Source organism: Lissotriton helveticus, chromosome 3_1 (genome assembly GCF_964261635.1).
Source record: "Lissotriton helveticus chromosome 3_1, aLisHel1.1, whole genome shotgun sequence".
Taxonomy (NCBI): domain Eukaryota; kingdom Metazoa; phylum Chordata; class Amphibia; order Caudata; family Salamandridae; genus Lissotriton; species Lissotriton helveticus.
In genome coordinates this window covers 1,690,762,187-1,690,774,832 of record NC_136061.1, presented here as the reverse complement: position 1 = coordinate 1,690,774,832, position 12,646 = coordinate 1,690,762,187, and the positions used below count along the sequence as shown (strand labels likewise).

The following is a 12,646-nucleotide window of genomic DNA, read 5'->3' as shown; positions in this document are numbered from 1 at the left end:
ATCACAGTACCCTGGCCTGAGAGCTCCTGACTGACTCCAGAGGGTGGGGGCCCTCCATGTACCTCGCAGCGTTGGGGGGGGCCTCCAATTTAATCATGGCACTAAGCAGAAGCAGGCTATAAAAATTGGTATAGGGCCGCAGCTGTCCACTTTTCAATGCTGTAATACTTGGACTCTGTCTCTCCCACCCCCTACCTCTCCAGGACATGCAGATTATGCAGGTGAATAAGAGAGACAAAGGCTGTGGATGAGGGCACTTGACGAGCCTTCCCCTCACCCTTTTCCTGTAGCTTTCAGTGTTACTAGAGCCTCAGAAGGAGTGAGGGGGGATTTCCCCTCCGCTTCTGTCTCCCTCATCTCTGCCATGTCTAGTAAAGCTATGACAGGCCCTAATCCACTTTGTGTATCCAAACCATTCTCCATCACAGTCAGCCATAACATTTGACTTCCACGATTGCCGCATTGACCTATTTGGTGCTCTTTCACACTTAACATTTTTTAATTCATAACTCCGGTTCTACATTTTGAGGTTCACCCTGACAAGGATTGTGGCTGTTGCTTGCTGAGGGTTTCACTCATTCAAACAGCAACCCAGTTTCTAACACTGTTCATTCATGAAGACCTTGATATTTGATGTAACAAAATCTAAAGTTACTCCAAATTTAAATAATTAGAGGCTGGACAGGATTTAAGATTGTTTCTCTGTTCTCAATTCACTTTTAAATAAGCTGCTAAAAAGTAAATCCTTCACTGACTCAAAAACTATTCCAAATCCTTGTAATCATGGGGGAAACATAATGACGAATTCATAAAGAAACTTTTTTTAAATATAAATGTCCCACAGCAACGTTTATTTATATGAAATGCAACACTTTTTCTTGTGCAAGTCTTGAATCAGACTTGATCTCATATAGAAATCAAGGCATACCTACAAACAGTTCGGGTCTGCATAAATCCCTGGATTATCTGGCAGTGCCATCTGGGTCAGGTGAGGGCAGAGTGGACAACGTGTTCTTTTATTACAAGGATGGGATGTGTAATTACCAGTACTATTGAACATTAACCACGACCTGTCTGTCCATTGATTTACAGTTAATCCTCACCTTTAAGTGGGAGGTGGTCAATACATGACCTGGTGTTGTTTGTTGCTTGTATAAACTCTTCACCTTCCAGCCTTGTTTGATCTTTAATCTGGGAGATTTATGTCACAAGTATCTTCAGGCAGTTGGTTTCTGATTCACTAAGCACTTAAAGGGCAAATCAATACCCGTCTGTTTCATTAGGTCTTCAGACAAAAAGCCTGCACATTTTACAGTACATTTTCCTGTTCTTGGTTTGTTGAAGATGAATTTCCCATGTGCGCTTTCCTGGGTATTGTAGGATTATAACTGAATTTTCTACGTGGCGTCCTACAGATTTTTCGTGCCTTTCATTTCTACCGCAAACCACTAACAGCTTCAGTTGGTGTGTGTTTGGTAGTTGTTTGAGATACATTCATATGTATGAAATTACATTTAATAAATAAGAATGTTTCTCAATATTCTTATAAAATGGATGCATTTTCTTTCATCTTGATGAAAGACAGGTGTAGGGATCATCGATTGTGTGCAAACTACAAAAAGAACTATTTAAGGAAAGTATACGAGCAAGGGATATGTAAAATATCTTAGTTAAAGGAAGTCAAGCAGGCCAATAATGTCTCTTTAGATTCCTGCACGTAGGTCAAGAACTCTGAATGAAATTTCCTGCAAACTGGCAAGTTTGATGCTGTGCAACAATTCATATTTTCGGTAAGATTTGCTTATTTTTTGAGACCAGAATTGCACGACTTCAGTTGTTTAGGGAGATCCCTGTTTGACATTTTTCAAATAGAGCCACCTGCAAACATAAGAGTTTTTTTCTTTTTGTGGCTTTATGAAAATATATATATGTGGTCCTCGATTGAACACACATTGGATTGGCAGAGAGTCAATCGTGAGTTTTTTATACTAATGTGCAATCTAGCAATATTAGCTAGTAAGAATACACATCTAGCCAAGCACAGAAACAATCTCTTCGAGTATCCTTATAGGGAAGCTTGGCGAGATTTTAATCTTAGCAAATATGCACTTGCTATCACCTACATTAAACTGACATGATCATGTATAGAAAATATGACATTTTTACACTTTTTTCTATCATTTTGAAGATGAAAAGGCTGTCAAGTGTTTGGTACAACTTTTATCATTGCTCATTAGTAAGGTAGGTTAGAGTATCTGCACTCTAATGCTAGGTGAACGGATGCAAATGCAGTAGCGGTCGGTGGTGGGAGTAGCTGCCGGGTGGAGACATGGGGAGGGGGAGTTGCAGGGTGGGGGGTAGTAATCTATGGGTTATGGCGGATTACAGGTAAGTAAGTATATAAATAAAGAAAACAAATTTCGTTGCGCGCACTGCATCGCATTTGGGAATGCAGTGCGCGCAACAAAATTTGTTTTATTTATTTATATGTTTACTTACCTGTAATACTCCGTAATCCATAGAATACTACCCCCCAGCCTGCTTGTCTCCCTCCCCACGTCACCGCCCGGCAGCTACTCCCACCACCGACAGCTGCTGTGCAAATGGCTTGACTTGTAAGCCACACTGTATTGCTTGTTCTATAGATTTCCTCCAGTGTGCATCACCAACACTGTAATGATATGGATATCATACACATTTCCTAAGCATTTATCACGTCTAGAATACATACGAATGGAAAAAGAACAGAAGATGGATGGAATGCTGACCAAATCAAACATTCACCCCTAGTTACAGATCTGGATTAAATCCAAAGTTTTTTTGCATCTCAAGCCATTCCAGTTTGGAGCCATCTGTATGCAAATCAGTCTTGACCCTGCTCCCCATGGGAACAATTCAACCCGAACTGCCAGGCTTGGCCCTCCCTTGTGGCGTAGCAAGCACGGGACAAATGCAAAATGAACAGGTTATGGATGGAATGCTGGCCAAATCAAACATTCATTCCCAGACACAAGTCAATCACTTTTTTGCACACCCCTCCATTTCAGTTCAGACCCAGCCATATGCAAATCAGTTGTGACCCTGCTCCCCATGGGGACAGTCCAGCCGAAACTGCCAGGCCAGGTTCTTCGTGGACCAGAAACAAGCATCCTGGGACCAGTTTTTAGGTATCACCCCTATCAGCCAGGCTAGCTTGAACATGTCTGGGCATACCTCTCCCACATAGGGTGACAAATGCAAATGCACAAAGAACAGATGATGGACGGAACACTGGACAAATAAAACGATCACCTCCATCCACAGAACTGAGTTAAATGCCTCGTTTTTTTGTTCCCCATGCCACCCAAGTTTAGACCCAGCCATATGCAGCTCAGTCTTATTCCTGATTTCCACTGGAAGGATTCAGTTCAAACTGCCAGGCCATGTACTCCCTGGACCAGACACAATCAACCTTTAAGTGGTGTCGGGGTATCATGTGTCATCAGCTAGGCTAACCTGAATCTGGTGAGTTAGCGATCACGTGCACCCACGTCAGGGCACACCCTTCCCTCTTAGGGTGACAAATTCAAAAAGAACAGATGATGGGCGAAATGCTGAGCAAATCAAACATTCACTCCCAGTCGCAGATTTGAGTTAAATCCATCTTTTTTTGCACGCCACACCATTCCAGTTTAGACCCACCCATATGCAAATCAGTCTTGACCCTGCTCCTCATGGGAACAATTGACATAATATTCAGGTATAACAGGAGGAACTCATGTTCATATTTAATTAAACTGGATCACTAAAACCTGTTCACAGATGGTAAATAATAATTTACATAAACTTTCTGTGAATTTTGAGATTGAAATCTCGAGACTTGTGCTACAGCCACAATAATGAATTATAAGTATAATTCTAAATTAGTTATTATGACCAATCTTGATATTTAATGATCCAAGGGTCTATTTTAAATTCTCACAAGTCTCTCAATGTCATATACAGAATATATTTGTAGTACAATATAGCTGCTCGGGTAATATTTATTATTTGACCCCATTTTTTATTTCTTTAAGAAATAATATGTCATTAATTATTACCTTTCGGCACTCGATAATCATCAAGTGAGATTCTATTATTTTTAGACAGCATGGATACTTACAGTGTATAGTGGTGCATAAAAAATTGTTGTTTTTTGTCATCTGTATACATTTTGTCAAATCTAATTTTTTTGCTTTTATAATTACATTTAGTAATAAGTGACCTTGGTAATGAAAATTCTAATTTCTCATATTTTTCTTTAAGTTAGTTTAGCAATGGAAACTATTTCTCTATTTCTGTATTACTATTTATAGATTTCAAGATAACTTCTTGCTTAGTCAAGATGTACGAACTTCCATATTTTCCCTCCTTCATTATAGATAAGGACTTTGAACAATGCATGCCTCATTTGGGCATCTTACTTTTAATTTGTTCAGTATTTGTGTCTGCTACATAAGATGAGAGTTTAGGTTATTATTCAGTTTTTTTAAATTCATGCACTTCCAATCACAAAGTTTAAAATGTCCACTGTTATGAATCAAGATGGTCTTTCAAGAAGACTCTACATACTCAAATAACTAATAATGCCATGTTTTGTGCCATGTTGGATGAGAACATTAAACAATACTAGTTCCCTTAGTATCCCCATACTTTCATTCAAATAATGTTTTCTTATACCATCTTGGATGCAGATGTTAAAAAAATGTGTGATTTTATGTCAAGTCTTTTATTTTTTGGTACAGAAGGGTCAGCCTCTAGTTCACAAGCCCTTTGTAACCATGACAGACACAAAAATTGGTTTGCCTTTCCAACATAATAGCTGCATTTTTTTCCACAATCCCTGAGCAGTATATTTAATGTATCACACTGCATGAGTATTCTGTGCTTCTGATTTCATACAACCCTTCTTCATTTTTAGAAAGTTGTGTGGAGGTGTTGATTTACCATAACAGTTGGCAAGACTAATATGAAATATATATATATATATATATAAAACAAAAGGCAGATATTGGTTTTGATCATGATATTCATAAGCAATTCTTAGGTTAGGTCATATATGTGATTTGAAAACATATTGAACAATGTAAATCAAGATTGACTAAATATAACTGACCTTAATATGATGTTCTTGGTTGACATTTATGTGTGTTAGTTTGAGTAGGGGTAACCCTTTGCGGTTGAGAGTGACCACTTGATAAGAATGTAAACATTCATTTAATTAATTTCTAAAGCAAAAATTAGGTCACCATCCTAACATGAGCATTTAGAACTGTATTATACAGCCTATAACAACACATTTTCACAGCTTTAAAATGACTCTTTAGTCCCTAAATGTGTGTAAATGTAAATGTGTGTATACTTGTAAAGCGCACTATCACCTAGAAGGTATCTTGGCGCTGTGTACCGCTGTGGAACCCTTCCTGGCTTTCCCTGTGAGATGCCCCTTACTTGGCACCTCCAAGGTGAGGCCAGGCATCCTAGCGCTTTCGGGGCCGTTGTGGAGATTAAGCAAGCTATTGCCCAGAGTTGCAGAGTGGGACCCATGATTTGATTAGGCACCGAGGCGAGAATTATCGAGTCCGTGGACACTGAGCCCAAGACCCTGCCACATCGGGAATTGAACCCTGGTCCCGGGCCAGACCTCTGCCTCAGTGTCTGCCGCTCTAATCGGGGAGCCACACTTCATTACTAGTTAATTTGACGAATTATATTGTTGAAAACAAGCATTTATTGACTAGATGTATTTCTGGTCGTGGTTTGATTTTTAGATTGCACAACCTTAATATTACTAATATTTTATTTTTGTTTTTATTGCAATCTATTCATATTGGAGCTTCTATTTAGCCTTGAGAAAGTGCCAAGGTTTCAAACTAACATTTTATAGAAAAGATAGAAAAATCTCACTCACAGTGCTTTCCCTGGGGTAGTGTTTTGTGCAGTACATAATTTTTAATTGATCCATTTTAATGATTATCACTAAACAGTGAGGTTTTTAAATCACATCAAGAGTCACATAGTAGATCCTCAGAATGCTGATTAATCTGTACCTAGTCTTTGAATTGTAAGTGCCAATCAGTCACTTTAGTTTAGTTTAGTTTATTAGTCAATTAAAACCATAAACAAAATCACACAGTTAAGAAGTACATAACGAATAAAAAGTAAAATGGATATAAAACAAGTATGTCATACATCTAATACAACCTCGACTCTTCACGCTACATACCATTTGCTTTCTTCAACTTTCCTTCCTATAAATTTTAGTCAGGATACAAACAATAATCTATGTTAGAAAAAAAGTGACTAAACAGAAATCATTTGTTACCCTAATGTGTAAAAAGGTAAGCTTTTTGCACAGATAACTAAAATGTCTCTCAAGTACAATAATATGTATAAATAAAATGCCTGTAAGCAGTACTAAGAAAGGTATGAATACGGTGCCAGATGGACTATGAAACGCACTATAAAAATCAATGGTACAAATATTCACATCATTAATAATACAAAAATAAATAAAGTAATTATCTGTGACATATTACTACTCTCTTCTTCATAGTTCTATATTTTTTTTGAAAAAGTATAATAATAGTCTCATGGTCAAGATGACATTGTATTTTTTCAAACATATTTTGATTGAACATTGCTGAAAAGAATTAAGGGTTACCACCAGTTACTTGTGCGGGAGCCCATATTTTGCTGGAGATGTTTATAATATTAAAATACAGACATGCTGAAGATGTAAAACAGATATTACTACTGTTAAAGTGTGTAAGGTCTCTCATTATCTTCCATTCTCTCACTGTTTACTCTCCCACGTTTGCTCTGTCCTGAGCATATTATGTTACACGTTCACGTGCAAAGACGCACGCAAACATCATTGCCAAGACTCCTCTTCTACCCCTTTTGACATTTTAACTTTTTATTTTTTTTTTATTTCAAAAGATTTTATTAGAATTTTTTTATGGATTTAGTCTTTCTGTTGTACATATTTCAGGCTTAAACCGGTAGTATCTTTGCACATCAAAAATCGGGCGGACAGTTTTGTGTTTTCTACAGGTATTAAACATAGTTTGTCTGTCACTTGTTGCTACAGCAAAAATGAATTGTTTTTGTTGATACGAAAATAGTGTTATATATCTACAACTCATGACTCGCCCTCCGCCATGCTTGTGCGCGCTCTCTCTCAATCCAAAACAGGTCTCTGCGTGAAATAAATGCTCAGACATTCTCTCTAAATTCAATGGTTCCCTAGCGAGCTCCCCCTGAGATAACCTCCTGGGAATCTAAACAGGAAGATTCCATATTGGCTTCCATTGTGGGGTCTGCCGGTGGCGCTTCCCTTCTTGAAAGTAGTTCACCATTTACAAAGCTTTCACAGAAGTGGCGTTTTGTCTGCATTCAATGTTTTCCGCGCTGCTTGAAGCTCATTGTCTGCTCTGTTTTGACTGCTGCACAAAAGCTCTCACGTTTGCGGCTGTAAGAATATGTGTGCTCTCCTGTCACTCTTTCATTGCACGGTGTTACGGGGAGTTAATGCAGCAGGGTGTCAGCTGTCGTCTTGTTCTTTCATCCAGGATGTTTCCACGTGTTTGAGCACATCTATTTCCGAGTCGCACGTGACACTGCTAAATACAGAGATGGTTGTGTGGTTCACAGCGAGCAATGAGAAAGGACGATGAAACCCAAGAAAGAGCGAAAGGGTAACCATGTGAAAAGGAAAAATAAACGTAGCCTTTCCGAAAATATTGGATATTTTCAAGGACAGTTTGAATGTCAAACGTGTGACTCGAAAACCAGTGCCCAGTGGACCTCTCTGTCGTACTACAAATGAATCTGGTATAATGAACGGAGAATCAAATGAGATGTGCAGATGGGCCGCGTGGCCCCGACTGCGAGGCCTATTATCAGTTTGAAAGGTTAAAGTGATGTTTCAGCACTATCCAACCGTTTTGGAACAGCACCGTTTGTGTATTCTCCGGTAATTGCATGCTAATGGTGTTTTAATTGCCAATAAATGTAGAGTGCAGTGCAGGACACAACTTTAATTACAAGAGTGATCAGGAAATTCATCGGGGATAAAACTATGATAGAACCGACGAGGCTATTAGGACACGGACACATTTTGACATCGTGCTAGATTGATTGGGAAAATAACATAACTATTTCAATACAATTGCTGAACAGTTTTCTAAAACGTCTGACGAACAAAGTAAATGAAAACAAGTTATGGAATTTCAAATTTACGAGAGTGGTTGGACACACACCAATTGCAAAAGTGTTTAGAAAAATGCATTAGGAATTACAACAATTAATTGCTAAAAGCTAGATATGAGATCATAATTAAGAATAAGAAGCGCGGTTGTTCGAAGACACCATTCCTGACACCGTCTGACCTTTTAAGCTCCTGCTCTATACTTACAGCTATAGTTCACTCGTATCTACAGTTATTCTACCCGTGAAACCCTATTTTGAAGGAATGAAGTTTGGCTGTTGTTTAAGTTGTCTCAATGATAAAGACAAGATGGGGAAATATTATCCTCTCTTTCATGTTATGGGAATGGGAAGTTTTTTAAATCATTAAGGTTGCTCATCCTACCCAGATAAAGAGATGGTAGTTGTATCGTGAACTAAATGGCTGCTTTTTACTGTATATAGAATAGGTTTATGCTAATCTTCATAAAGAGGCCATGGGGCAGCAATTCAATCTTAAAACATGTCTATGCATGCGGTATTTCTCTAGCAAAAGTCTGTGTAAAAGGCAGCGCAGCACTGCACAGGGTCAAAGACAAGAAATGTATGTTTAGGTTCTTGACATCATGGTTGCCTGCTTCCAGGACCATGGGTACAACAATCCAGCTCACAGGCTGTAGCCTGTAGTCGATACTAAATGTGCGGGATTTGGCCATATTGTAGGTTGAGTTGTCTAGTGAGAACCTTAATGATACGGTTTGCATTTTTTATGTGGAAACATTATGGTTAATGTTTCCAGAGGGTGATAACTTATATTTACACAGTTACATGGTTTTGGTTCTGCCTAACTTTTGATCGATTGTTCTAGCAGAGACCTCGTTATTATGTGAAAACTAGCAGCCCCGTGTTTCCATATTGCGAAATGTGGTATCTAAACGAGCAGTCCTTTATTTCTATAATGTGAACATCTAACATAGCCTGTAGACCCAATCATTTTGTCTTTGAATAACTATATGATATTCCAGTAGGCGTATAAGACATTTTGCTGGTTTAATATGTTGGGTCCCAGAGGTTCATCAATTATCACTGGTATCTCACAATCAATTGATATTAATCAGAGAGTAGACTTACAAACGGAGTACTTGTTGCACAGTTTGAGGCTCGGTAGTCCAAAGAAACCAGAGTTAAAAGCCTCCATTGATACATTTGGAGACAGCAACTTCTGATTGCACTGGCACACCTCATTCTGGATTTTCCAAACCACACAAGAAAACTCTGATAACACGTGGCATCACTTTCAAGCCAAATTGATGTGTAACATTACTCTGAGATGTTCTGAACAACACCTCTATGGACAATCAATGCCACCTCTGAAGCATTGCACCAGAAAAAGTAACCTTCTCTCTTCATAAACACAGAAGAATGATTCACTAATAAACACACCATCTGCAGGTAAAATCCATAAGTGTAAATCTTAAAATGATCTGACTAAACTAATGAAACTGAAGTTCACTTGATCAAAACCCATCTCAGAAGCCAAGTGTACTTTTTACACAAACTCCAACCAAAGAAAGCACCTCTTAAAAGCACTGATACACAGTACTAATCTAGGGTCCACATCATCTGTTGATCTTTGAAAGGACTAACAAAGTTGCCTAAACAAATTGAACATGGAAAAGATGCACAGAATGAGAGAGCACATTAGTGACATAAAATAATTAAATTAACAATAATTTGCCCTCCTATTCCCCTATACAGTGCTCCTAGAAGAGCAACCCTTCGAGCATTATCAGATGCTAATTGCAAAGTAATCCCTTTTGCAATCTTGTAAGAAGACAATTTCCCCATTTAAATCCACAATTCTTCACTAGAAAATCACTAAATGCAACTTTTCAGATGCCTTGAAGAAAAGTAAAACTATCCCATTGCTAACAAAGGGAACCCTGGACCTTGACAACTAAGCTAACAACGGATCCATCACATTTCTATCTTTCATTTGAATATATATTGAAAATACAGTCACATTGTATTCTTAGCGCATCTGATGTCAACCGCCTCCATTAACTATCAATAGTGCTATTCGCCTCATAGCAGCAAAGAAGCTAACACTATTCAACTTCATGACAAGTGAGACGTAACAAGGAAAAATGTCTTTATTTCTCCTTGTTTCATTCTATCGCACACATTGAAAGAGGAAAATGCCTTTCAGGATTGTATTTTGCTAAGAAAGTTTCCCTTCCTGCACAAAAAAAATCCTGCCTACAAAGCAGGCACCCTTGCAACATGATGGAAGTGTTATTGCGGTGGTGCAAGGCAGCCATCGTGCAGCAGCGCTGGGTAAGGACAGAAATACACCATATAATGGTAAATACAGCTACATTTCTGCCCATTCCCTTTCCTCTTGCAAAGAGCAGCATGGTGGCTTGCTTGTTGTGTTGCATGAAACAATGAGAAAGCTACCCTTAGGTATGCCTGAATGCCATCCCTGGCTGGAGTAGGTCAGAGCTGGGCTCAGCTCACTTGCAAATCAATAGACTTGTCCTGTGTTACACAAAGAACTTCACACATGTCCATTGTGCCTACAGCCAGGCAATGCCTTCGCAGGGGAAGCAGTGAATTCCAAGCACTTCAAAGAGAATCACTAGAAACGTCTCCCCAATTTGAAGAAGGCTCCAGGTATAAAATAGGAACCTTACACCCACTACCCAGTTCCCGTTCTGGACCTGTGAAAGGACTCTCAGAGGAATGCTTGCAGCTGTGGCCTGCTGTCTACTTCACAGGACTGCTATGCTACACCTGGAAGAAGTGCTCTGCTGCCCAAAGTCTGCTTTGAAACCCTAGAGGCATGCTGTGTAGCTTGAGCCTTGTTCCACTTATTGAAGCCAGGACTATCAGAGTGGCTCCAAGGGCTAGTTGACTGGTATCCTTATCAGAACATCAGGACAGAAAAGGCTCCAAACATCTTGAAGCTACACCTGGACTAACCCTGAGTGAGTCTCAACCCTCCCAGTGGTACCCCTCCAGTCTTGAACCCTTTGAAATGGTGTTAAACGTGCCTAGAGAGCCAAATTCCCAAACTTGTGACTTAGAAAATGTTTGGCTGAAAACTGCTCTAACAACCAATAGAAGGATCAACCTGCTTGTCTATCTGTTTAAGGTGCATCACTGGTTGGCCTGACTTTGCAGCAGGTACCACTACATTCTTCTCTGCAGCAGCAAATCCTGTTCAGAGGTCCTTCGCAGAAGGGGTATTATCTCTTGTGGAGCCTTCGTTAGCTACGGACTTCAGCATAATCCCATAGGGGTTTTTCGATTTCTCTCAAAGAGATTAGGTCCGAACATGGACATTTTCACTGCAACACATCCTGCTCGGGCATTACCTGTAGCCATGCCCTGCCAAACTTCTACCTTCTCAGACCATTTTCCTTGAAATTTCTTTGAAGTCTGAAGGTAAGCGCTGACTAGCTCAATCCATTACTTGTATCCGAATCACGCTCCATCAGATTTTTGTCATATTGGTGTCATATAATTAAGTGAAATGTGCTCTATTTTTCTAAAATAGTGTGGATTTTTTCTTATGTTGTATTTTCACTTTATTACTGTTTGTGTGCTGTATAAATATTGTACTATTTTACAATTTGCCTTCAAGGTAAGCCTGACTGCTTTGTGCCAAGCCAGCAGAGGGTTAAGCACAAGTTAATTTAGTGACTTTAGTGGTTCACCCTCACAAGGATTGTAGCTGTTGCTTGAGCAGGGTTAACCCCCACTCACCCAACAATCCAATTTCTCACAACCCAGAAGAAACGTTTGTCTCCCTTCAATTCTCTGAGACCGGTGGAGTCTTTATGACTCCTTAGTATTTCCATTCAGCTTCAGTCACTATATGAAGCCTTTTGGCAGAATTATACTCTGGCTCAAAGTCTCAACACCCTACAACTCAGATAGTGCCTATACTCCATACACGGATGTGAACCACATATCTGAAGGTAAACCATACCAATAAACAGGTCATCTACTTCAACAAAGCCAAGAAAAATGGCCTAATAACACACAAATCAAATGTATCTCTTCTCAACTCATTGAAAATGCAAAATGTCTGTGCTGCATTATTGACAGGGATTAGCTGTAACATAACCATTCACAATGCATGGGCCTTTCACTTCTGGAAAAGCATTATCCCTTTATTTTTCCTCAAGTGAATTATAGTCCCTTACCTACATAGTGACCTCCCTGAAGATAAATTAAATCTGCCACTACTTTACACTAATTGTGTACGTACTGCGGTATCAGGCACATAACAGTATCAAAAATGTCTATCCTTCATGGCAGACAAAGTATGCAAAGAAGATGCAGGATATCATCAGCTAGCAGATAAATATGTTAAAAAGAAAAAAACATACCAGAAATAAACATTCCCAATTTATGTACCCAGAGTATA

The 12,646-nt window shown here is 39.1% G+C and overlaps 1 protein-coding gene across 1 annotated transcript in view; it reads left to right on the top strand.

Moving 5' to 3' along the window:
• The window catches only part of LRP1B (LDL receptor related protein 1B), a 3,812,342-nt gene that overhangs the window by 2,083,640 nt on the left and 1,716,056 nt on the right, over nucleotides 1–12,646 (top strand). The window lies entirely within an intron of this gene.